This window comes from Octopus bimaculoides, chromosome 4, assembly GCF_046866305.1.
Source record: "Octopus bimaculoides isolate indiv1 chromosome 4, ASM4686630v1, whole genome shotgun sequence".
Classification (NCBI taxonomy): Eukaryota; Metazoa; Mollusca; class Cephalopoda; order Octopoda; family Octopodidae; genus Octopus; species Octopus bimaculoides.
Genome location: NC_142931.1, coordinates 10,075,930 through 10,099,626, shown reverse-complemented (window position 1 = coordinate 10,099,626; position 23,697 = coordinate 10,075,930). Strand labels below are relative to the sequence as shown.

The following is a 23,697-nucleotide window of genomic DNA, read 5'->3' as shown; positions in this document are numbered from 1 at the left end:
ATTGGATGTAATGTGAAAGAGAGAAAACTGTGATTGTATGGATGTGTTGTGAATAGGAGGATGACAACAGCATTAAAAAGAGCCTCACACTCAAAGTGAACAGTATATATAGAAGAGGGAGACCCAGAAGGGCTTGGGATGAAATGATAAAAAACTGACCTTAAGATGTTGCATCTCACAGAAGAAATAAAAAGGAACTGTGTTGAATGGTGATTCATGGGGTTGGAGATGGGCCTAACCATAACGGATCAAAAGTCACAGAAATAGTTGTAGTCTGAACATGATCATTGCCAGGCCTGCCTGACTGGCTCCCATGCTGGCGGCACGTAAAAAGCACCCACTACACTCTCGGAGTGGTTAGCGTTAGGAAGGGCATCCAGCTGTAGAAACATTACCAGATCAGATTGGAGTCTTGTGCAGCTAATGGCTCTCCAGACCTCAGTCATACCGTCCAACCCATGCCAGCATGGAAAACGGACGTTAATCAAGGATGATGATGATGATGATGATGTAGCTCAAGAGAGACATGTTCTGCTAAGTCTACGATTGCTGTCTCTTTCTCATCTCTCTCTCTCTCTTGCTTGTTTTACTCCTACCTTTTCTGTTCATTGGTACAACCCCCGTCTCCTTTCCAGCCCTTCCTCCCCACCATCACCCTCATTATTCAACCCTCTCATCACTTGATCTTTTGGTTGATCTCAAAAAGAACCAATTGTGCCCACTGCATTCTACTTTCACCCTTCCTCTTCTGCACTTCCTGTCCCCACCTCTTCTCATCCTGTCTCCCATTAGATTCTCACTCTTTTTCTCCCACACCTCTTGTAGTTCTATCATTGTTCCATGTCCTGCATCAGGGGTCATGCTGGCAGCTGTCACTATCTCTTTATATTTTTGGGGCCTCATTGACTCATCACCATCTTTTAACATCTGCTTTCCATACTGGCATGGGTGGGACAGTTTGACAAGAGATAACAAGTCCAGGAGCCACATCAGGCTTCAGTGTCTGTTTTGGCATAGTTTTTATGGCTTGGTGCCCTTCCTAACCCCAACCACCTCAAAGAGAGGACTGATTGTTTTTTACATGACCCCAGCACAGGTGAGGTTAGTTTTGGCAGGGTTTTTATGGCTGGATGCCCTTCTAAATGCCAACCACTTTGCAGTGTGGATTGGATGCTTGTTATGTGGCACCAGCATTGGTGATGTCACCAAGTAACTTGCGAGACGAGGATCCTTTGAGAGGGGAGGGGGCACTGGAGGAGGTGATCTTGTGTCAGGTGATGAAAGGTGAGACAGAGAGACAGAAACAGGTGTCTAGATGTAGAGGAAATATATGGCTACCTGGTGAGAGAGAGAGAGGGGGGAGGGAGAGAGAGAGGAAGAGGGCGAGAGAGAGAGAGAGAGAGAGAAAGAGAGAGAGAGGGAGAGAGAAAGAGAAGGAGAGAGAGATGATGGTTAAATGCCAGGGTATACTCACAAGGAATAGGGATCAGAATATAAATGGGATGGTTGGGTAAAAGATGAGAGAGACATAGATGGTGGCAAGTGCCAGGGCATACCCTCAAGGTATGGGGGTCAGAATATAAATGATAGGGTATTGCCAAAGGTGCATGAGTAGGGAATAGAGACTTGACATGAATGTAAAGTGTAGGGGGTGGGGTGGAGAATGCAGTGACAGGTGAAACCTGGGTATAGAGGGGGGTGGGAGACAACAGGATAGGGAGCAGGGCAGTGAGGACAGGGTTGGGGAGTGAAAGATAAGCATAAGCATAGGGCATGATAAAGAGGAAATGTGAGGAAGAGGAGAGGGGAGATGTAGTTTGGTTTGTTGTGGTGGGGTGTGTGAAAAGTTTTCTTGTTATGTGTGGGTGGAAGACACAGTGCTTCTAGAACTCAGTTTTGCTGAAGTGGGCAGATCTTCTCAAGAATCTCATATTGCCAGATATCACGGTCCATTGTCATTTCCTCCACGAGGCCCAACATCCTGAGTTCGGTCCTCACCAGTTCATCTCATGTCTTCCTGGGTCTCCCTCTTCCACAGGTACCATCCACTTTCAGTGATCAGCACTTCTTTATACAGCTGTTTTCATTCATACGCATCATGTGTCCAAACCAGGCATGCCAGGGACATGCTGCCTAGTTAGGCAAGGTAGGCAGTGCCTACTCTGAAGAAAATAATTTGATGGCAGCATTTTCTTTTTCTGGCAACATATGCACCTAATTCAATAAAAATCCGAAGGTTACTCTGATTACTATACATAAAATGCAAAATATTTTATTGTTTTGTAGATTAAGTAGGCATAATTCGCTCCTGCCTTTCAATCTCAGTATTAAAGCTAACATAGAGGTTAAGTTATTATCAACACATAAAACTGACATGACGCTTAGAACAGATCATAGAGGCTACACACATAGGAACCGACAGACTGAGCCTCAACAGAAAACATGAATGGAACAATGATATCCAACACCACACCATGCAACATGATGACTAAAGACAGAAAAGACGAAAAAAACAGATACAAACTGTGTAATACAGATACAATAGACAAATATGCATATACCTATTATAAATCTAAGAAATAGAGATAAATAGGTAAACAAAACTGTATAAAGGGTACAGATACAAACAGCATAGTAAGGAAACCCATATACATACACAAACACATATACAGTAACTTCACAACTGGCCACAACAACATCAACAACAACAACTACCACGATGGCAGCAGTGTGGGCAAACACAAAAACAGAGAGATACAGGAACAGTACCAAAAGTTGGGGTCAAGGGCAGCAGCAGCAGCAGCAGAAATGGGTGAGGGGAGGGTCATAGTGCTAAGAACGACACACACACGCACACAACACATGTACACACACACACACAAATACAAATGCAAATGTATGTACATATAAGGATATACATCATAGAAGAACAGAATGAACTAAGCAGAGCAGGAACACACACAAAGATGGAAAGGGTCGCTAAAGAGGTCACAGATGTGTGATGGAAGATTTCCGGATAATGGACACGAGTTAAAATAAGAACAGTAATAAACGAGTGAAGAACGAATACATTGTGCATGTGTTTATTTAGAAAAAAAAAAATTACCATTCTGTAATACAGTAGTTTTATTTCATTTCATTTTTATTTATAAAGTCACATTTCTACTTTCTCTGTTTCTTTTTCCTCTTCTCTCTTTTTATTTCTTGATTGATTCCGATATTTCTGCTTCTCTCTCTTCTTCTTCTCTCTTTCTTACTCTGTCTTTCCTAAGTTTTACTTTCTATGTCTATGCTTTACGATCGTCCACTCTCCCTCCCTCTGTATATTTCTCCATTCAACATTATCAGCACCGGCGCCGCCGCCACCACCATAATTATCAACTGTTTTTTTAAATATTCTATTTGAGTTAGTCTCCTTAGTGTGACACAAAAGGCAGGTAGGTGGGAACGTACGCTTGTATTAATATATAGATAATGATAATTTTTTCTAAAACCAGAAGTTTTGAGAGAAAGGAGCTTGTCGGGGTCATCAGTCTCAATACTTGACTAATAGGAAAGGATGAAAAAAAAAAAAAAAGAAAAAATACAATACAAAGTAACTTCGTTGGTATTTGAACTCAAGAATGTACAGTAGCATAACTAACTTCGACAAGATATTGCCTCAGCGCTCTGACGATTCTGCCATATTTCTCACATAAGCATAAAATCAGAAATTTTAAGAGGAGGATATAAGTCGACAGGAATCGAACCCACTACTTAACGGGTACTTTATCTTATCGACCTTAAAAAATGAAAGGCTAAGTCGACTTCTGTTAGATTTGAACTCAGAACGTAAAAAACATACACTGCTAGGCGTTTTGTCTGACACTAACGATTCTGTGGTTCCAAGTACAAGGCCTCGAACTTCGAGGGAGGGATTTATTAAATCGATCGTAGAACTTGACGTATACTTTATTTTATTTATAATGTAAAAGACATTTAACAATAATTTCTTACTTTGGTACAAGAAAGGAGGAGAATCCACATTGTTTTTAAAAATATATTTTCCGTTAACTGAGTGGCTAAAAGTAAAGTTGTTCTCTGGGATTTTTGGAAAGTGGTGTCCGTGAAACTAAAATACTGCAATAATGCATTCTGTCTGACACCCGTTCTCTGCTTTGGTGTATGTATGTATATATTATATAAATACTTAGAACCAGTTTAAGTATCACACACATGTATATGTATATATATAGATTGTGCTTTGAAGCTTATATAAGCATTTTCAATAGTTTTAACTGTGAGGCGATAAAGGGCGGTAAAGAAATTACAACAAAATTTGTTTAACTAATTTCCAAGACAATACTTATTCCACACACATGTATATTTATTTATGTATGGGAAAATATGTGTTCCGTTTGCATATGAAAAATGAAAAAAAAATCGAATTGCTTAGAGTATAACAAAGTTAAACTAATAACAAAATATAATAAAAGTTTATTGAATCAAACCACTAGGTTGTGTCTCCTCTCCCCTTTATATATTAGTGTTTCTCTCTCTCTCGCCTCCACATGGTAGTTGTGTGACTACAGAAGCTCTCTCTCTCACACGCACCAGATGTTGTATTTATGTATTACTTCGTCGTAGCATATTCATGTGGTGTGTGAGTGTTTTGTGGTTGCAGTCGACTGATCTAAATGAAATACATAAAAACAAAGGACATTAACAATATCTACGACAACCACTGAAGAACAATTACCAACAAAACTGTAATCACAAACGTGGAGTGGATTTTACAAGAGGACATCACGGTCAGTATGTGTCTCAGTCCTGAAAGCTAATGGACAAATTACATTTTACAGCTTGCAGCAGTTGAATCTTTTAACATACACACACACACAAATAGACAGACTACTGCCATCAGCTTTGGTGCGACCAGCTGTCTTGTAGTCTTCTGACATTGAGGTTCAGTCACTGACAATGGCTCCTTAAAACAAACACACCTCTCTCCTTTATGCTGCTCCACGGAATCGACGACATTGCTATCGGTTTGTTTCCATTTCTTTTATTAATATCGCCTTTTTATTAAATCATATTCTTTACACATCATATTTATCAACTTCACTCCTCACATTATGCTTTTCAACGATCTAATCCCGTTACGATTACCCTATTTATTCCTTTTCTCTCGGGAGGTCTTCTAATGTGGTTAAAAAAGCTTTAGCAAGTGTTACAAAGGCGCACTGCCTCCTTCTCCACCAGCTGCGCCGCCGCCGCCACCATCACACTTACGAAACACTATTCATTATTATTATTATTATATTACTACTGTGCTTCTCTCTCTCTCCAAGACACTTACCATCACTTTCACCAACTACAATAGCCAAAATGACTTGTGTCAGTTTCAATCTACAATCATAAACAAACATTATATGATTTTTCAAACTTAAATTTGTTTAGTACTTTATTTCTCTGTTAACTTTATTACAATAATCTGGGTTTTATAGTTAATAGTATAGATTAATTGTTTTCTAAATTCACTTCCAACTTCGTTTAACGCTGTTTCTCAATTTGCACGACTATCATTCTAGTTTACTGCTAAATTATTATTAATTATTATAATAGCTACTATTATCAATAACAGTTTATTAATTATTATTATTATTATTATTATTATTATTCGACACACTTTTTAAACTACGGTTTATCACAAGAAAAAATATCCATAACAAAACAACAAAAGGTGGAAGTAGGACAATATAATATAAAATATATGACTAGACGCGGAGAAGCCCTGGGGAAGGTAAGTGTTAGCACCAACATGACAATCTTATTCCACCACAAAGAAGCAAGTGGCTAATTTAACTACAACCTTTCTTGTCCGCCTTGTTACCTTGTCAAATGGCTATTCTCTTTCTCATTTACAATATTATAGCGACATATTCTACTTCCAGCCCTGCCCATTTCTCTGCATCACCAATCTGCACTTCTACCACTAAGTGACATTGACCCAGCGTGGTCACTTGCAGGGGTGGAAGCGCCTCTTTTTCTCTCTTTCTATCTTTTCTGCCTAAGACCAAGAATACTTCTGTTAGTTTGAATATTTTTTTTTAATATTCTAAAATACTTTTTTTCTTCTTGTAAGCTTTCAAATATCTATATTATTCCACTTCTTACATATTTTTACATACATAATGCCAGTGTTTTTTTCCTCCCTAATTAGATTCTGCTAATCAGTTTGGTAGTTCTATATGTATAAATAATGTATATCCTGTCTATAATCCCTGCTACATATCCCCTACTATTAACCCAGTTTTAGCTGTTTATCTCCTTTTATAAAAAGGCTTCCTTTCCCATTTCTTAGTTATTTTATTTCAATCACCGTTTCTTCTTCCGTGGCATCACAATTGCCATTGCAGCAGAACTTGTCCTTATCTTTTTCCACGATCTTTTTATGAGATCAACATTTTTGTATCGGATTGACATTTATTTATTGATTATAAATATTATTTTGTTTTTTAATCAATTTTTGATATTTAGTTAAAAAAACAAAAAAGACCCTGATTATATTTTAATCAATTAACAGCTGTTTAGTCCTTACCATTTCCTCCTTCTTTCACAGACCATGCACGTGTAAGTGTTTATAGATTCTTCATTTGGCATCACAGACCAATATTTAACACTCAAAGACATTATTATAACAGACCGGCTTTTTTATGATTTCTTTTCCTGGTCGAATACAATTATATCATTCACTATGATCTAATTATACTGGCAAGTATGTCTAATTTCATTGTATTATAATATATATATGACAAGGAGGGGTCACTATGGACCAGAATCGTTGCTATCTAGACTTCCGGTTATTCTCTGCAACCAACATCGACATGGAATCACCAAATTCTTCACATGAAATTAATTCATTCTAAAACCGTAATATATTGGTCTCTAGTTTATTAGTTTTATTATAACGGAAAGAACTTTTCTAAGTCTCTTAACTTTTTATTCGTCTCTCGTTTTTTATAATTTTATTTTCATGAGATATATTAGGTTTCTGTCCCTCGCGTATATAGACCTTTTAAAACATTTACGCATTTATATATAAATATTTATGTATATTTATATATGCATCCGTACACAAGTATATATTACGCATCTGTGCATAATTATATATACATTGCCATATTATATGTGGGTGTGTATATTTATGTTTATAAATGTGTATGTGCATGCGTGTACGTACATGTGTGACTATATATGTATATATATATATATATATATATATGTGTGTGTGTGTGTGTGTGTGTACACATATGTGAATGTATATCTTTGTATACGTATATATATATATATATATATAAATACATAGGTATGTGTGTGTGTGTATATATATATATATATATATATATATATATATATGTGTGTGTGTGTACATACATACATACAATACAAATTACATATAATTATGTCTATGAGAATACGCGTGTAGTATATACACTATCTCATCTTAATAAATAAATTATATATATATATATATATATATATATATACACACACACACACACACACACACACACACACACACACACACACACACACACACATTCGCACACACACACATATATTACTGTATAATTCATGATGGAAAAGGGTTGGTTGATGGTAGTGGCGAAGTTAAACTTATATCGTATTTAGAATTCTTTAAATTCTTTAGCAAAAGCTGCTAAGTTAGAGAAGCAGCTTATGCAATCCGCTCGCCATCGCTTGTGTTTTCTTTTATTATAATGCATATTACATGTTCTTCTTTCATGGCTTGTCGCCGTCGTCACATGTGCGAACAAACCCATTCTATGCCGATGTCATGACACGTATACTTTCTGACTTGTCTTCTGGTCTTTTAGTACTATTAAAGTTCCACCCACTTTCGTATAATAATAATAAATATTTCATTCATATTTTGTGTGTGTGTGTGTGTATTTACACAGATTGAAAGAGATGCGTGTATTAAAATTTGTCTGTCTGTCTCTGTCTGTCTATCTATCTATCTATCTATTTGTCTGTCTGTCTGTCTATTTGTCTATCTATTTGTTTGTCTATCTATTTGTCTATTTGTCTATCTTTTTGTCTGTCTGTCTGTCTATCTATTTTATCTATCTATCTATCTATCTATTTGTCTATCTGTCTATCTATTTGTCTATCTGTCTATCTATTTGTCTATCTGTCTATCTATTTGTCTATCTGTCTATCTATTTGTCTATCTGTCTATCTATTTGTCTATCTGTCTATCTATTTGTCTATCTGTCTATCTATTTGTCTGTCTGTCTATCTATCTATCTATCTATCTATCCATATGTCCATCTATCCGTCTGTCTGTCCATCCATCTATCCATCCATCCTTGTGGCTTTGAGATATCAATGATGTGGTTGTTTATTTTAAGAATGACATTGCAGGGTAGGTGTGAGAGGCCACACACGGCCAGTTTGAACATAAAGCCAGGTAGAATATTTTGGCTAAATATGGCTGGGTTTAAATGCTAAAGGGATAGGTTTGGCTGTGTGGTAAGAAGTTTGCCCACCTCCCCCAGCACATGGTTCCGGGTTCAGTCCTACTGCATGGCACCTTTGGTAAGTGTTTTCTACTTTAACCTTGGGCCAACCAAAGTCTTGTGAGTGGATTTGGTAGACGTAAACTGAAAGGCCTTATGTGTATGTGTGTGTAATATGTATATGTATATCGATATACATATACACACACATTGGGTTCTGTCAGTCTCCATCTACTAAATCCGTTCACTAGGATTTAAGTGGCCCAGGGTTATAGACGACATATGCCCACTACACAGCACCTATGTCTGCCATATTTCTTGATATTACCCACGGTGGCAGAAGTATACTTCTAAAGTTACCTGTCACATGACGAGTAACATACTAGTGTAGAGGCTTTAGTAGAAGACACTTGACAAGGGTGCCACACAGTGGGGCTGAACCCGGGTCCATGTGGTTGGTGAACAAATTACTTACCACACAGCCACTTATATATATATATATATATATATATATATATATATATATATATATATATATATATATATATATATATATATAGGTGTCACACTGTAGGATTGAACCTGGAACCATGTGGTTGGGAAGCAAACTTCTTAACTGCACTGCTACACCTGCACCTATCACACACACACACATACACACATCATCATCATTGTCATCCGTTGTCCATGCTGGCATGGGTTGTGTAGCTTGACCAGGGCTGGTAAGCTGGAAGGCTGCACCAAACCCCAACTGATTTGGCATGGTTTCTACAGCTGGATGTCTTTCCTAATGCCAACTACTTCGAGAGATTAATGGGTGCTTTTATGTGCTACTGGCATGGGTGCAATTTCTGTGACACTAGTATCTCCCATGACTGCGATTTCACTTGGCTTGATGGGTCTTCTCAAGCACAGCTTATCGCCAAAGGTCTTGGTCACTAGTTAGTGCCTCTGTGTATGTGTATCTATATATTGGCACCCATGCCAACCTTCCTTCATTGGACACTAAACTCTGCTTGCGAAGACCTGTTGGGGCAAGTGAAATCGAAATTGAACCAAATTCAATGACTGGCACCCGTGCCAGTGGAGCGCTAACAGCACCATCCGAGCAGGATCATTGCCAGAGCAACTGTCTGGCTTCTGTGCCAGTGGCATGTAAAAAGCACCATTTGAGCGTGATCGTTACCAGCGTAGCTTTACTGGCACTTGTGCCAGTGGCACGTGAAAGACAACATTCGAGCGAGGTCGTTGCCAGTGCCACTGGACTTGCTCCTCTGCAGGTGGCATGTAAAAAAACACCATTTGAGTGTGGCTGTTGCCAGTACCACCTGACTGGCTCTAACCCTAACCCTACATCCACTACATTCTCTGAGTGGTTGGTGTTAGGAAGGGCATCCAGCTGTAGAAACTCTGCCGGATCAGATTGGAGCCTGGTGCAGCCATCTGGTTCACCAGTCTTCAGTCAAATCGTCCAACACATGCTAGCATGGAAAGGGGACGTTAAATGATGATGATGATACACATGTGAAGGCGTGTGGCTTAGTGGTTAGGGCATTTGGCTCACAATCGTAAGGTCATGAGTTCAATACCCGGGTGCATTGTGTCCTTGAGCAAGACACTTTATTTCACATTGCTCCAGTCCACTCAGCTGGCAAAAATGAGTAGTACCTGTAATTCAAAGGGCCAGCCTTGTCACACTCTGTGTCATGCTGAATCTCCTCGAGAACTACGTTAAGAGTACACATGTCTGTGGAGTACTCAGCCACTTGCACGTTAATTTCACGAGCAGGCTGTTCTGTTGATCCTATCAGCTGGGACCCTTGTTGTGGCTGACGGAGTGTTCCTGTGTGTGTGTGTGTGTGTGTATGTGTGTATGTATGTGTGAAGTTCACCACAACCAAGCGTGTGTGGAAAGAAAACGCAAAAACATGAAATATTTATCATTGCAGAAATGCTGCAGGAATTAGAATATTCTGGTAAGGATGACAAGGAATATGATCAAATATATCCCAAAGAGGATTTACGATCAGTTGATGAGTCTGCGAGTTTTAAAGTCAAACAGGAAGTTATATTTGTTTTGCAAACTAAAAGTGAAAGTAATGTAACGCAAAAAGGGAACCTAAGCAGATACAAGTACAATACAAGCAGCATCATCACTGATTCATTCATCACTGGTTTATCCAGCACTGATTCATCCAGCACTGATTCATTCACCACTGGTTCATCCATCAATGGTTCATCCACCACTGGTTCATTTACCACTGATTCATTCACCATGGATTCGTTATAACTGATTCATTCACCACTGGTTCATCATATTTTTTATTTAAAATCCAAAGACATCGTATCAATGGTTTCTCAACCATTTTCCCCCCACAGAACTTCCCTCAATCCTTATTTCACTTGGACGTATCCGCATAACCATTTGATGTTTAAAAAATCCTATTATGGTTTTATCTTTAAATATTTAGAAATTCTTTTTACATTTAAATATTTAGAAATTCTTCAAAAAAAAATTTAATATTTTGTGTATTGTTGAAGTATAACCAGTTTATATAAATATTAATGACAAAATCTTATATGGTCTCCCAAGGGCCATATGGACGGGACCCCAATTGAGAACCACTGCATTATATGGTGGAATGAAGTATCATATACTAAGCCAAATGAGACCAAGATGATATGGAAGACTAATTTTTGTACATGTGAAGCACTCAAGAGTTTAAGGACAGATTGAGATCTGCTACATGTGAAGATTGAAATTGTAATTTACTGCAAGCATAAATTTTCTTGGATTTTTATTTATTATGTGGTACAAACGAATTAATCATAATGACGATGGTATAGAATATAGTCATCATGAACTGTATTCCATATGAACTGTATTCCATTATAATTGATGTCATATACACATAGGCATATGTATTTTGGTTGAATCTACTTCCATGTATTAATAACATTAATAAAATAAAAAAAAATAATAATATAAAATTAAAACTGGATTATACAAATAGCAAGTCCCTATTAATACTTACATCCAGCATATTATTCATTAATAATTTAATTGGTTATTCCTCATTCTAACCTATCTTAATATTTTTTTTTTAAAACATTATCTGCTAAATATGTTACATTACGATTGTAACCGAATACACATACATCCAAGATTGTGCAGGAATATATGAACTCTATCTAAAACCTACTTTCAAATAAGTATTTCCTAAATAACATTAATTTTAAATTCAGTTTACATTCAATAATTCCCTATTTCTTTGACTCAATAACACATCCATCCAATCTATCATATTTCCAATGATTTAAGTGTTCTTACTAATCAATTATTCTAATTTATTTAAGCAATCTTATATTGACTGTTACTAAGCAGGATTATAGTTATAATTCTAAGTATCCATATGAACTTTGATCTTCGCTGCTTTGTAATATTCTTTTTATATTGTTTTGTATTAATACTTTATGATTTCTTTTTCATGTTTCTTTTAAGATGTCTATATCATTTGCAGTGTAGCCAATCATCATTAAGATGCAGTATATTTATACTGTGGTCTTATCAAATGTTCTAGGTATTACCCCCCTGATGCGATATATCAAAATATTTATAGTTGCAAATGAGATTAAAAATGTGTAAGTATATACATATATGTGCAAGTTCATATATATATATATATATCAGTGCTTGGAATCGAACTCAGAATCTTGGGGTTAGTAGCCCGTGCTCTTAACCATTACACCATATGCCCATGGGCATATGAATAATAATAACATCGAAAAATACCTTAGGAATGAGAACCCAGGTTTGAAATTTCCCCAAGACACCTGATGAAGGCTGGAGGGTACATCAGCCGAAACGTTATGTTAACAACAAACAAGATGAGGACAAATATCTGTCAAATGTAAATAATGTAAATAATGAACCTTTGTATGTCGGCATTTATGGGAAAGATATGGTTAGGGAGGGAATTCTGGAGGGATGACCTGCTGGAAAAGAAGGATTGGGCATGGTGCTTGTTAGGGGTAACTGGTAGTTAATTTATCAACCCTGAAAGGATGAAAGGCAAAGTTGACCTCGGTGGAATTTGAACTCAGAATGTAAAGACACATGAAATACCATTAAGCATTACGCTCTGCGTTCTAACGATTCTGCCAGCTCGCCGCCTTAAAGACAAACAATATTCTTTTCTACTCTAGGTACAAAGCCTGATATTTTGGAGGAGGGGTGGCCAGTTGATTAGATCAACCCCAGTATGTAACTGGTAATTAATTTATTGACCCCCCGAAAGGATGAAAGGCAAAGTCAACCTTTGCGGAATTTGAACTCAGAACTTAAAGACAAATGAGGTACTCCTAAGCATTTCACTCGGCATGCTAACCTTTCTGCCAGCTCGACGCTTTGTTCTCAATCTTTTTAATATCGGGGCCAGATGCAAAATCTGGGCTGTGTTAGGGGACTGCACCAAAGAAAGTAAAACAAGTCAATTAAAAGAAGAAATTATATTTATAGAGGGAAGACTGTCAGGGGCCGGCAAAAGGATGCTGCAGGACTGCAAGTGGCCCTCGTGGCGGTGGTTGAGTATACTGCTGTATACTTTTGTCTTGGTATCATGTGATGGTTATAAATGAGCTGTCTTCATACTAGTGATCGGTTTTGTTTCCAGTTTTTCATGGAAAACATGTATGGCCACGAGAAAATATTATCTTACTCGGAAACTGGTGAAGTTTGGTGACAGGAAGGGCATCCGGCTGTAGAAAATCTGCCTCAACCAACTCTGTCTGACCCATAAAAGTGTGGAATAGCGGACGTTAAAATAATGATGATGATGATGATGTACATTGAATGTAGGGCATCCAACGTAGATGCATTCCATTAATTGAAATTGGTAAAAAATACCCAAATATTTGAAATAGTCAGAATTTTGATACACAGTTGGAAATTGTTCTCATTTCATTTCCCCTTCACTCTCTTTTGCTGTTGATGAATGAAAGGTATTTTTTGTCTTCTAAAAACTCAAGGCTTTGTGCTAAGCTGGTATGCAACGAATCAGATCTGGTGTTTTGCTTCATCTTTTTTTCTTTTTTTTTTTTTACTTTTTTATCTTTCCATTCTGCTTTTACTGTAGTCATGCTGGGGCATCACTTAGAAGGGTTTTTGTTGAATAAATTAACCCTGGTAGTTACGTTTTTTATTTCAAGTCTGATAATTATTTTATCAGTCTCTTTGGCCGAACTACTAAGTTACCAAGACGTAAACAAACTAACACCAGTTGTCACTTGGCTGTGAAGGCCAAACACATATACACATATGATAGGCTTTCACACAGTTTCCTTCTATCAAATTTACTCCCAAGGCATTGATTAACCTGGGGCTATAGTAGGAGACATTTGCTCAGGGTGCCATGCAGTGGAATTGAACCTGAAGCCATATAGTAGTAAAGTGAGTATTTTAACTAAACTGCCAGGCCTGTACTGGTCTATCATTTCTTGAGCTCGTGTAGCCATCTGGTTTCACCAGTCTTCAGTCAAATTGTCCAACCCATGCCAGCATGGAAAGCGGACGTTAAACGACGATGATGATGATTTCCATCCACATTATTTAGCTAAAATTCATTTTGTAAAAGTCGCATCATATCATTTATAGCCATACCTTCATTATCCTATTTTTGCTTAATTGTTAACCCTTTTAACCTTTTCATTACCATATTTCTTTTGAGATGTTCTGTGTTTCTTTCAATTAATTTTAAATATAACAAAGAATTTAGTAAAGTAACTTCGTTATCATCAAGCTAATGTTAAGAACATAAATTGTGACTAAGGTTTAGTGGAAGATTTTAATTAAGAACTTATGAAAATGAGACATTTGTACTCAGAGCCAGAAGTGGTTTCAGTCAGATTGGTATTGAAAGGGTTAAATTAATCATTTGTTAACCCTTTTGTTACCATATTTCTGATGAGATGCTCTGTGTTTCTTTTAATTAATTTGAAATATAACAAAGAATTTAGTAAAATAGCTTAATTAGGAACATAAATTGTAACTAATGTTTGGTGGAAGATTTTAATTTGGAACTTCTGAAAATAAGACATTTATACTACAGAGCCAAAGGCAGTTTCAGCCTGGTTGGTATTGAAACGGTTAACACCAACCTGTCCGAAACTGCCCCTGGTCCTAATATACAACAAACTTCTTGTTTAAAAGTGATGTCTATTAAATCCTTCCATCAGAATTCTATGTAAATCTAAGATCCTCTAGCATCAACGTAATAATGACAAAATTATTTTCCTTAAATTCTTCTTAATTTTCAAAATTAATTGAAACAAAGACTGTCTTTCAAAGAAAATATGGTAACAAAAGAGTTAAGTCCTCTATTATGATTCCGCTACTAACTTTATTTACCAATTTTATTTCATCCCTTTTCTCTTTAAATTTTGTCTCTGCCACTCTGTTCCTTTTAGATATTACACAAAACAGACAAATTTGTGTGAAAGCCTACTTCCTTCCTTCCTTCCTTCCTTCCTTCCTTCCTTCCTTCCTTCCTATTCTCTCTTAGTTATCTCCTTTGCAAAAAGAAGGGTAATATAATTATTAACAGTGAGAATGGTTTTTTTCATTTCTTTGACATTTTTTTTTTTGTTTTGTCTTCATAATTCCCTCCCTCCGTCCCCACCCTATCCCTTCCTGTATTTCTTTTAGCTTCCTCCACTGTCTACCCCCTCCCTATTCCCCACTCCACCCACACCTCTTTTTTTTGTTTTTTTTTTTGCAGGAAGTTTGAATGTCTGCAAAATTATGAATGAATTGTTACACCCTCCACTCCTCACCTTCCCTGCTCCCTGGTGCAAAAAAAAAACAAAACAAAAAAACAAAAAACAATTTACTAACAAAGAAGAAACTAATGGAAAACTTCATTTGAAATGAAAATTTAACAAAATCAAATAGAAATCTACCCCCACCCCCCATCACACCGTCACTCTGTCAGAAGTGATAAATAAATTTGCTATGAGTAGAAAACGGTAAAGTCTTCGTTCCCAGCCCACTCGAAACTGATCATATTCTTTTATTCTTTTATTCTTTTATTCTTTTACTTGTTTCAGTCGTGTGGCTGTGGCCGTGCTGGAGCACCGCATTGAAGGGTTTTAGTCGAATGAATCGACCCCAGGACTTTTTTTTTTAAAGCCTGGTACTTATTCTATTCAACTCTTTGGCTGAACTGCTAAGTTACAACGGACATAAACACACCAGCATCGGTTATCAAGCAATGACGGCGGAGACAAACACTGACACACACAGAATAGTGGTACAACAGTGCACCAATATTTACTGGAAATAGCAGTCGATAATAAACGAAGCTAAAGTAAAGCCTCACTGTATATACATACATATACATACACACGACGGGCTTCTTTCAGTTTCACTCTATCAAATCCACTCATAAGGCTTTGGTTGGCCCAAGGCTATAGTAGAAGACACTTGCCAAAGGTGCCACACAGTGGGACTGAACCCAAAACCATGTGGTTTGTAAGCAAGCTACTTAGCATACAGTCACTCCTGCACCTATATATATATATATATATATATATATATATATATATATATATATATATATATATGTGTATATATATATACTGTGTGTGAGAAGACCTGGCAAGACAAGTGAGACCATAACCCATGGCCTTTACCAGGGGGTGTAGCCAGCCCAATTATGCGTACCTTTCCTTCTTTGGGCACAAAACCCTGCTTGCAAAGACCTGTTGAAGCAAGTGAAACTGAAATAGAAAATTGAACCAAATTTGTTGACTAACACCCATGCCAACCTTCCTTCATTGGACATTAAACTTAGCTTGCGAAGACCTGTTGGGGCAAGTGAGATCGAACTGAACCAAATTCGATGACTGGCACCCGAGTCAGTGGAGCACTAACAGTACCATCCAAGCGGGATCACTGCCAGAGCAGTAGTCTTGCTCCCGTGCCAGTGGCACATGAAAAGCACCATTTGAGTGCAATCTTTTCCAGCTTTGCCTTACTGGCACTCGTGCCAGTGGCATGTGAACAAAACATTGGACTGACTCCTGTGCAGGTGGCACGTAAAAAACACCATTTGAGCGTGGCCGTTGCCAGTACCGCCAGACTGGCCCTCATGCCGGTGGCACGTAAAAAGCACCCACTACACTCTCGGAGTGGTTGGTGTTAGGAAGGGCATCCAGCTGTAGAAACTCTGCCAGATCAGATTGAAGTCTGGTGTAGCCATCTGGTTTCACCAGTCCCCAATCAAATCGTCCAACCCATGCTAGCATGGAAAGCGGACGTTAAATGATGATGATGATGATGATGATGATGACTACTATGATTGTTGGCATCAGAAGCTGGTCCAAAAATCTAACATTCAACAATACAAGAAATAAGTTTTGGTTATTCAAGAACAGTAACTGAATTTAATTGTTTATTTCTTTATTGCCCACAAGGGGGCTAAACACAGAGAGGACAAACAAGGCGATTAAGTTGATTACATCGACCCCAGTGCGTAACTGGTACTTATTTAATCGACCCCAAAAGGATGAAAGGCAAAATCGACCTCGGCGGAATTTGAACTCAGAACGTAAAGGCAGACGAAATACAGCTGAGTATTTCGTCCAGCGGGCTAACAATTCTGCCAGCTCGCTGCACTTTAATTGTTGGTAGAAGTTCACTTACTCTGCTAATATCTGAGGAAAAGGGCAAAATGTCATACTTTCTGTTGTGGCGAGAGTCATTGACACCCCTATAGGATTAGAAGAATGGACTAGCCGAATTCTTATAAAAAGTAGTGCATTGGTTGAGATGAGGAGAGGTCGTAGGGGTCGTTGAGAGTTCATAGAAGTCATAGGAAGTTGTTGAGAGTTTGTATTTATTGGAGTATTGTGTTTAGTGGAGTAATTTGAAGCACATCGTGTGAAGACAGTTGTGTTTACCCTTACTTCATGAACTCTGTATATCCAACAGATAGAAGGATTTAAAAGTGGCAACGAGGATATCCACTTATTAAAATTGGCAACAAGGATATCTACTTATAAAATTGGTGACAAGGATATCCACTTCTGAAACTTTCCCATTCTCCTTTTCCTCCAAATTATAGGACCTTTGACCTTAGTCAGAAGAAACCAATAGCATCATCATTTAACATCCACTTTTCCATTCTTGTATGGGTTGCATGGAGTTTATTGAAGTAGATTTTTCTGTTCCTGGATACTCTTCCTGTTGCCAACCTGTTTCCAAGCAAATTCATATTTCCTTATGGCTTGATATGTTTTCACAGAATATTGGAAATGACCGACACTGCTTGTATGACTGTGACATTCATTTACAGCTATCACATGATGTCAAGACAAGGGGACACAAACACATATACGTGACAGGTTTCTGTCTACCAAATCCACTCACAATCCACTTTCATTGGCCTGGGGTGCCATAGTAGAAGACACTTATTCATGGTGCCAAGCAGCGGGACTGAATCCAAGACCCTGCAGCTGGAAGTACGCTTCTTAACCACACAGCCATGAATTATATTTTATTTCATTCTTCAACATAATTTCCGAAAAGACAATCTTGTGATGGCATTTGTTCTAAAATAATGTAATTTTCTTTTATGGAATGCTATAATATTTCTTATATTGTAACCACAACTATTATTCTTATCAAATTACTTGCTTTCTCTTTCGTGGTCAAGACAAAATATTACCCGCTCTCTCTTTTTATTTTATATGTTTCCTTTTTTAGCTTATTGATCCGTACAAACTTCAGCGTCATCTGCACTCATTCTTAGGCACAGGAGTGGCTGTGTGGTAAGTAGCTTTCCTACCAACCACATAGTTCTGGGTTCAGTCCCACTGTGTAGCACCTTGCGCAAGTGTCTTCTACTATAGCCTCAGGCCGACCAAAGCCTTGTGAGTGGATTTGGCAGACGGAAACTGAAAGAAGCCCGTCGTATATATGTATATATATGTGTATGTGTGTTTGTGTTTGTCCCCCCCCCCCCCCCCCCCAACGTCGCTTGACAACCGATGCTGGTGTGTTTAGGTCCCCATAACTTAGCGGTTCGGCATAAGAGACCAATAGAATAAGTACTAGGCTTCCAAAGAAAAAGTCCTGGGGTCGATTTGCTTGACTAAAGGCAGTGCTCCAGCATGGCCGCAGTCAAATGACTGAAACAAGTAAAAGAGTAAAAGAGTAAAGAGTTTTAGCGCTGAGTGATTTTGAGCATATCTGATACAATACTTATTGTATCCACAATGTAATGCTCAGTGCAACACAGACCTTTTTAGAGGTGATTGTTTCTGATTTGACATGAGTAACACTTGGTGATCACCGGTTTAGGTTTATCAGGAACCATTACGTAATAATGGTCAGGGCAACAGTTAGTGTTCGTCTTCAGCTTAGAGCCTGCATGTGGCTAATATGACGATCCCCTTCCTCATCTAAACTAGGGGTTTCAACCAGGGTCCATATGACCCTTGGATGGGGTCCAAATAAGATTTTGTTGTTAAAATTTATCTGCAATAAATTGCTTATATTTCTACAATGCAAAGCATCTTTAACTTTGTAGTAAAGATTGTTTGCCAACATAACATGGCAGTCCTGGTTTAGGACAAATGTTGCTGTAATTTAGCCCCAGGAGACATCGTCTCCAACTGGCTGTATTTGAAAATATAAGGACACAGATCGCCTCATACAGCCAGCAGGAGACGATGTCTCCTGGGGCTAAATTACAGCAACATTCATCCTAAACCAGGACTGCCATGTTATGTTAGCAAACAACCTTTACTCCAAAGTACTGTTGCTGAATATCTCTCGTTGTGAGATTTAAAATTAGTAATTTTGTTTCTTTAACTTTCTAATGATATTTAATGATAAAAATACGGTTGGGTTTTTATACATCGAATGGCTATGAGGGACCAGCAGAGTAAAATAGGGATCCAAGGGGTTACATAGGCCAAAAATGGTTGAGAATCACTGATCTAGAGAAAAGTACTGCTGCAATTGGTTGTCCTGTTTTCCATCTAGTTTCTTCTTGCTCTCATTGTTTACAAGTGTCATGAGTCATCTCTACTGGACTTGATGCAAATCAGAAGATGAGTGTAATGGGTGCCTCTTACTTACCACTGGCATGGGTGCTACTTACTTACCACTGGCATGGGTGCTACTTACATGTCACTGGCAATGGCCAATGTCATGTAAACGGCACATAAAAAAGCACCCTTTACACTCTTGGTGGTTGTCATTAGGAAGGGCATCCAGCCATAGAAACAATGCCAAATCAAACTAGAACTTAGTGCAGCCCTCTGGCTTACCAATTCCAGTTGAACGATCTAACCGCTCTCTCTCTCTCTCTCTCTCTCTCTCTCTCTCTCTTATTACATCAGATTAGTATTCAATAGCTTCGAGTAAGATTAGATCTCTTCTCTCACAGATTCCAATGCTTAATCTTTGAGCTGTATTAATTTATCATTTCTAACTTTATCCCATGTTGTTACATTTTAGAAAAGAGCATCTGTTATAATGGTGTTTCTTAGAAAGAGTCTTTCCTTTTGGTAAATCAATTCTGTAGGTTTAATGTCCTAGCTTGTTCTTATATAACTTATTTAAGAATGAAAAATGTCTTCTTTGTTTTCTTTTCATTATTTCCCTGGTTACTCACAAACTAGTTTCTAATAACAAAAGCCAGCCATACATAACAAGCCATTTAGTTTGGGTGTCGCCTGTTTTCTCACAATAGACATGTCACATACGATTAATGGTCTATGTTGTTCAATTATACATTCAGCAGTGTAGTAGAAAGGTAGATTTCTCTTTATCTTGGGGAATATTTTATTTCTGAAGAAGCATTCTAAGAACATTTCTTTCAATGAATATTCGATTACAGTGAGAGATGAACCGGTTCTCTTAGAGTCAAATAAATGTTTATCCATATGAAAATGTGCTACTTACCACATAGTTTGTTGAAGTGTTGGGACACGACTAAATCCTTAGCCATCGTTTATGATAGTAGAAGATACATGATAGAAAAAGGCAAAACTCTCTCTGCACATTCAGTTACTTTCATAGACAAAGATCTTGAAAACTTCCTCCAATGAGGACCTGAGTCTCTCTCTCTCTCTTTCTGTCTGTCTGTCTCTGTCTCTGTCTGTCTCTCTCTCAAAACTTTCTCATTCTATAACACAGTATTAATGCAGTAACTATATACATTAAAGGAACACAACACTGCAACCTCTGTACTTGTGAAAAATTACATATCAGATAAAATCTCTATTCTCTAAAAGGTTTCTCTTCATAATCTCTTATAATCTCTACTTACCACACAGCTACTCCTGTGCCTATTACTCTTTTACTCATTTCAGTCATGTGACTGTGGCCATGCTGGAGCACTGCCTTTAGTTGAGCAAATCGACCTCAGGACTTATTCTTTGTAAGCCTAGTACTTATTCTATCGGTCTCTTTTGCCAAACCGCTAAGTTACAGGGACGTAAACACACCAGCATCGGTTGTCAAGCGATGTTGGGGGGGAGGGTGACAAACACAGACACACAAACATATACACACACATACATATATACGACGGGTTTCTTTCAGTTTCTGTCTACCAAATCCACTCACAATGCTTTGGTTGCACCGAGGCTATAGTAGAAGACACTTGGCCAAGGTGCCATGCAGTGGCACTGAACCCGGAACCTTGTGGTTAGTAAGCAAGCTACTTACCACACAGCCACTCTCACACACACATATATATATATATATATATATATATATATATATATATATATATATATATATATATATATATATATATATAGATAAAAGAAAATTTTGATGAATTTTCAACTTTTCTCTATTTTTCACATATCTATCTATCTATCTATCTATCTGTCTATGTGTGTGTGTATGTATGTATGTATGTATTTATATATATATATATTTCTATCTATATATGCACACACATGCAAATACTAGACAGCCCACCACTGTGTCATCCAACTTAATGGCAAGCCTTTATTTACCAAGTCAATAGCAATGATTGTCAATATTTGACTTGGGTTAGACAGGTTTGTAAAATTGGCCCCATCACCCACCTCATTAACTATATCTGTGTTTTGCAGTATTTTTTCTTCGTATCCTGTTAAGTGGGTCAGGACTATCCTTGCTTTTTTTGTTAAGTGTTCAAATATTATTATCTTACACTTGTGGTCAAACGGCACAGAAAAATTAAATGTTTATATTTTTTTACACCTCCCTTAATTTTAAACTTTTATTCCTACCAAATATTATGAAGAAATGATTATCTCCCTTGTACTATTGTTCACTTGGGAACTCCTTTATGTTTAATTATGTTAATAACATATGCAAATATCTCAAATTGCAAAACTATCCCCTTGTTTCTTTTTTGATGATTTACAGAGCTTTGTAACACTGTTTTATTCATGTTGGAGATTTTGATCGCATTCGTCTTTGTTCCTATTTCTATCCATTAGCTACTCTCTGTCCACACTTTCGCAAACTGACCGATAGAATAAGTACCAAACTTTAAAAGAAAAAATGTACTGGGGTTGATTTGTTTGACTAAAAACTCATTAAGGTGGTGCCCCAGTATGGCCTTAGTCTTATGTCTGAAACAAGTAAAAGAAAGGAAAAATATGGTTTTTAACAGGCAGTTTTGTGAGAGGGTTTAGGTTATCCTAGGATTTGAACTCTGAATGTTGAGGAAGAGAAGTAAACGAAGAGTTTTGTTGGCTTATCACTATTTCTGCAACACCATATGATGATAACAGTAGGGATTTCTAACTTTTCCAAAAGGACACACATTTTAGGGGGTGCCTTGAGTTGATTAAATCAACCCCTCGGGACATAACAAAATGCTCAGAGGCATTTCTTGTAACTCTGCTTTCTGAGTTCAAATTCTGCACAGGTTGATTTTTTTTTCCCTTTTATTCTTTCAGGGTCAATAAAATAAGTACCACTTGAGAACTGGGGGTTGATGTAATTCACTAACTCTCCTCTCCCCAAATTACTGGCTTTGAATCAAAATCTGAAACGTGTGTGTGTGTGTGTGTGTGGCCTAGTGGTTTGGGTGTTGCATTCATGATCGCTAGATTGTGGGTTCAGTTCTTGGACTAGGCGGCACCTTGTGTTCTTGAGCAAAACATTTTGTTTCCCATTGCTCCAGTCCACTCAGCTGCTAAAGGGTAACCCTGTGATGGACCAGCCTTCCAATCGGAGGTAATCTTGGCTTGCTCTCCTAGCCAGCAGGGTGGCATCACTCAAAAACTAAATCAATGCAAAGTACATTGTGATCAGTGATGTGTAACAACATCTGAGGTCTTGTCGATAACATGATATATCATCATCATCATCACTTAATGTCCGCTTTTCATGCTGGGGTTGGATGGTTTGACATGGAGCTGACCAGCTGGGAGCTGACCAGACTTGAAGCATGACATTCAAACATTGGGCCTCACAGAGGCAATGACAAAACACTGAGACCGTTGGAGATATGCTGTGGTTGAGAAGACCCAACAAGTAAAGTGAGATCGCAGCTGTGTCCGATGCCAGTATCGCAGAAGCAGTCCATTTAAAAGTACCCTTGAATTATCAGGCGATATGATGTGCTTGAGAAGACCTGTTGAGTCAGTTGAAATTGTAGTTGTGGCCAGCCAGTCCCACCTGACTGGCTCCCTATGCTGGTGACATGTAAAAAGCACCTTGCGAACGTGCTCGATGCCAGTGCCCCTGGACTGGCTCCCATGCTGGGAGCACATAGAAAGCACCATCCAAACGTGGTTGATGCCAGTGCTGCCTGACTGGCACTTGTGCTGGTGGCATGTAAAAAGCACCCACTACACTCTCGGAGTGGTTGGCGGTAGGAAGGGCATCCAGCTGTAGAAACCTTGCCAGATTAGATTTGAGCCTGGTGCAGCCTCCTGGCTTGCCAGTCCTCAGTCAAACCGTCCAACCCATGCCAGCATGGAAAGCGGATGTTAAACTATGATGATGATACACAAACACACACACACACACACACACACACATATGTTGGGCTTCTTTGTGTTTCTCTCTACCAAATCCCCTCACAAGGTATTTGTCAGCCCTAGGTTATAGTAAAATACACTTGCCCAAGGTAATGTTTAGTGGGATTGA

At 38.0% G+C, this 23,697-nt stretch overlaps 1 protein-coding gene across 6 annotated transcripts in view; it reads left to right on the top strand.

The window, feature by feature from the left end:
* Window positions 1–3,406: 3,406 nt before the first annotated feature.
* Window positions 3,407–23,697, top strand: part of LOC106881496 (uncharacterized) — a 145,235-nt gene continuing 124,944 nt past the window's right edge. For 2 of the 6 annotated variants that reach the window (XM_089350223.1, XM_089350221.1), the window contains exon 1: window positions 4,264–4,790. The gene's annotated coding sequence lies outside the window, so the exon portion shown is untranslated. Of the gene's footprint in view, window positions 5,028–5,351; window positions 5,783–23,697 lie in introns of those variants that run through there. The other 4 variants (XM_089350225.1, XM_089350222.1, XM_089350219.1 and 1 more) reach the window with 3 other exon arrangements.